Source organism: Eptesicus fuscus, chromosome 18 (genome assembly GCF_027574615.1).
Source record: "Eptesicus fuscus isolate TK198812 chromosome 18, DD_ASM_mEF_20220401, whole genome shotgun sequence".
NCBI lineage: Eukaryota > Metazoa > Chordata > Mammalia > Chiroptera > Vespertilionidae > Eptesicus > Eptesicus fuscus.
In genome coordinates, this window is record NC_072490.1 from 53048186 (window position 1) to 53052854 (window position 4669).

A 4669-nucleotide genomic window follows, 5' to 3' on the forward strand; every position below is an offset into this window, starting at 1 on the left:
GTTAAAAAAAAAAATTAAATTAAAAAAATGGCGGGGGGAGGAACTGTACTAACTGTTCTTTGGAGCTAACCCTTTAATCTCTCCATATGTCACTAAATTAATCCATTCAGTTCTCAATTGCAGCCTTGATGATGGAGAAAACCTTCAATTTTTCTTCCTTTGATGTTAAGATAACGTGTTTCATTCATTAAATTTCTCAGTGAACTAAATAATACCCTGAAAGATCTCTGTGTTCTTTCAGTATGGGTTAAAATGCATCGCTACTCGAAGTTAAGTGTGACCAGCTTTCTGCATTACTGTGTATCAAGAACCTTAAGGGCTACAGTTTGGGGTGATAGACACTCGCTCAACATTCACTGCCCCTGATTTTATCTGCACTAAGATGAATCCATTACAGTGACATTCCTGAAATTCTGAGGCAGGAAAAAATATTTGCAGATGTTTTTTCAAGTTATTTTTTTCTATTTCTCTTTTTTGCAGGGGAGAGGGGGGAGGGAGCGTGGTGTTCCTTTAGAAAACCTTACCTTTTTGAAGCATTTTTAGGAACTCTTTTTGGAGCTGTGACTTATAGTCAAAACTGTAATTAGTCTTATTTTTTCCCCCAAACTTGAAATATCTCTGCTGGAAACATGGGATTTTGCTTTTCCTCCCAAAGTAGGCACGTGGTTGGAATACACTGTAGAGATGTTGAGGATCTGATGGTTAAAGTGAAAGCAGGGGCTGAAGCGGGGTGGAAAAGCTTGGTGGATCTGAGCCTCTAGCCGATAGAGGTGGTTTTGAGCAGCAAAAGGCCATCTAGCCCTTTGAGCCATCAAAAGACCACGTGGCTCGGTTGGTTGGAGCATCGTCCCATACACCAGAAGGTTGAGTGTTCAATCTCCCGTTGGGACACATGGGGGAGGCAACTGATCAATATTTCTCTCTCACATCAATGTTTCTCTCTCCCTTCCTCTATCTCTAAAATCAATAAAAACATAATCCTGTCCTGAGGATTTTTAACAAAAAGCCTTCTAACTCAGCAATTCCTAAAAAATTGATCTGTAGTCCATAGGTCTAACAAATGGAAAAGTGCTGGTCCTTTCTTGATTTTTTTCAAGGATTTTTGGTGTCCTAGTTTTCCATGATACACAGAATCTAGTCCTAAAAGCCTATTAAATAGTTACTAAGTAGTTTTAATGCTTATTCAAATGTGATGTCCAGAAACTAAACTTAGTGCGTGATTAGAGCTCCTGAGGCTTCACATTCGGCAGTAATTTCCTACATGCCATCTAGGCAGGTCCTGTCACTACTCCTCAGCGAGACCAAGTTCATTACCCGCATTAGGCCTTTGCACACGCTGCTTCCTCTACCTCAGGATGCAGTTTCTTATTTCTTCACACATTTGGCTCCATGTTGCCCCTTAGGTCTCAGCTCAAATGACTCCTCAGGGAGGCTTGCCCTACCCACCTCACTGACATAGCCTCCCGCCAGCCACATATGAAATGTGACCGTGTCGTATTTTGTTTTGTCATTGCTTTTTGTGTTGAGTATCGGTCTTGCCCCTGGAATTTCCACTCCAGGAGAACAAGGGCCTTGTTTATCTCATTCACATCTATAGCACCAGCTTCTTGAAAGTACACCACATGGGTAGTGGACACGCAATATAAATTTGCTGGATGAAAAGAATCGAGTCTCCCGGTACTGGTACACACTGGCCGGCACATAATAGATTCCTCTTGGCCACTGGGAGCACGCGGCATCGGTTGACTGTGGTGCTTTTGCAGCACTAAAACCTGATTGCAGGCTTTCCAACAGTTTCAGTCACTAATCAAGGAGAAGGCTCTTCACCGGAAGTTCATACATGGGTTCCAGGGGCCCATGAAGCCTCTGGAATTTTATGCATATTTTTCTGGGGAGAAGGGCAGTAATATTCCTCACGTTCCCAGTGGGATGGGCAGCACTGGCCGAGGCCGACTCCGCTGCTCTGAAGCACACACCCTGGCGACCACACTTCCCCTCTCCGCCTGGGCACCTGCATCCAGGTTCTGAACAAGGTGCCAAGCAAGTGCTTTTATCTGGCTTTATGGTTTTTGTAATTGATCATATAGGAAAGAGATATTTAAAACTACTGAAGTTCCTAAGACATTTGAGTAAGGACATACAAAAATAGAGCAGAAAAAAGACTTTGCAAACTTTGGTAGTCCATTGCCCAGGCTGTCTGTGGTTTTACCCTCAGGTGTGACTGCAGCATTTCAACACAGGTTGCCAACCTCGCGGTGTTCGAGACTCCAGGCTCTGAAGTCAGATGAATTCCTGCTCCCATACAGGCCCAACCTCTGTGCCAAGCATGGGCTGTGGTCACCGCCCCAGTACTGCCCAGGGGCACTGGCCTGGGGGACTGGGGTGAGGGGCATGTGGCACTGAGCGTGGAGCACCGTCCTAGCCACTTCACGTACATTAACGCAGGGGCACAATAAAGTCCTCATGTCGGAACAGTTGGTGGCAGAGCTACCCCCAACGTGGCCTAATCCCAGAAGATGTGAATGTTTTATTTTTGTGCCAGAATGTCGTGACAGGTAAACCAAGCTTGGTCTATAAAGTGTTTGTAAAACATTTCTCTGTCTCGGTGACGTTGGCAAATGCAGCCCACACTGTAATTGCCATGTTCGGGGCAGTGGCGTGGAGTCTCCACCACTGGTTTCCTGGCGTGAAATTTTTTAAAAAAATTTTTAATTTAAATTCTTTATTGTTGAAAGTATTACATATGTCTCCTTTTTCACCCATTGACCTCTTCCTGGCCTCTCCAGCCTCTTCACCCCCACCCCCCACCCAGTACATGCCCTCACCCCCCTACTGTATGTGTCCATTGGTTAGGCTTATATGCATGCATACAAGTCCTTTGGCTCATCTCTCACCTCCACCACCACCCTCCCCCCACCTCCCTCTGAAGTTTGACAGTCTGTTTGATGCTTCTACGTTGCTGGATCTACTTTTGTTCATCAGTTTATGTTATTCATTATATTTCACATATGAGTGAGATCATGTGATATTTATCTTTCTCTGACTGGCTTATTTTGCTTAGCATAATGCTCTCCAGGTCCATCCATGCTGTTGCAAATGCTAAGAGTTCTTTCTGTTTTTACAGCAGCATAGTATTCCATTGTGTAGATGTACCACAGTTTTTAATCCATTCATCTGCTGATGGGTACTTAGGCTGTTTCCAAATCTTAGCTATGGTAAATTGGGCTGCTATGAACATAGGGGTGCCTATATTCTTTATGATTGATGTTTCTGATTTCTTGGGATCCTGCTGTGATTTTGATGATGGTCCTGGCTGTATGTCCTAGTCAAGTTCTCTAGTCACCTCTGCAATTATCTGGTGTAGTCCACATCTTTTTAATACGCCCCCACATTTTTGTTAAACACGCTCTATTGCTTGCAACTAAGGACTCTGGGATTTTCATTTCGTTTGTTTCTCAGACATTTACAGAGCAGCTACCACATGCTAGGCACGGGAAACATAGCAGGGAGCCACATAGACATGCTCCTGCTGGCATGGAGCGCATGTGAAAATAGCCTCACCCTGCTCTGCCTCCCTCCTGTGAGCTGCCATGCAGCTGGCTAAGTGTCCCAGCTCCCTCACCCTCTCCTAGGTGCACAGCTTCGTTCCCATCACCATTTTGGGCCTCTCATCTGGTGCTCCGTGGGTTGATGGAGTATCGGTGAGGAGTGTTGCGTAGCAAGTAATAGAAACTCAATCAAATTGAATTAAGTAAAAGAAAAAAAGTATTGGTTCATGAAACTGGAAATTCTAGGCCGAGTCACCTTAAGGCAGGACTGGTCAGTGGCTCTGTGTGCGTGTGCCTTAGCACAGCACCACAGAGAGCTTAGACAGCAGGCGCTCAATGTCACCGTTTCGGAGGCCGGAAGTCCAAGATCAAGGTGTGGGCAGGGTCGGTGCCTTCTGAGCTGATGGAGAATCTGTTCCTGCCTCTCTCCTGGCTTCTGCTGGTTTGCCGGCCATCTTTGGCATTCCCTGGGGTAAATCTGCTTACATATTAAGTAGCAGAGAACAGATAGGATGCCCCTGGTCACAAATGAGACATTTAATCCTTCTATGATAGGAAGTTCCTGAATGATGAATGGCTCTCCCCAGAAAATTCCGAGTCTCTCAAAACTCTCATTAAAGATAAGCAGTAGTATGGGAAGGTGTACCTAAGTTTCAGGGCCCCGAGTACCCACATATCCCCACTATAGCATTTATACCCACATTTCCACTTCGAGTCAGACTTTCTAGGAGCTCACTCGTTCAAGTGACAAGGCTCTCAGAGAAGACACTGTGCCTTGGGCACTTATTAATATTCATCATTACTTCTAAATGAAGACCAAAATGAGATAATGTCAGGCTTATGAAAATGCATTATGAAAAGTCACTAAGTATTGCTATGCAGAGGATGGCACTTAAAGCTTTAAAGATGCACTGGTACATCTCGGTCTATCTCCGATCACACTGTAGCTAACCCAGAGAGGGAGGGGATTTGCATGTGGGTTCATATGTTAAATGAAGCACAATTGATACACTGGGCACAAACATTACTTGTAAACCTGGCTTTTGAAGCAGAATAGACCTGGTTCTAATCCAAACTCCAGCCCCGTTCACTCCCTCGGTAGGTAACTGAATTGCTCCCAG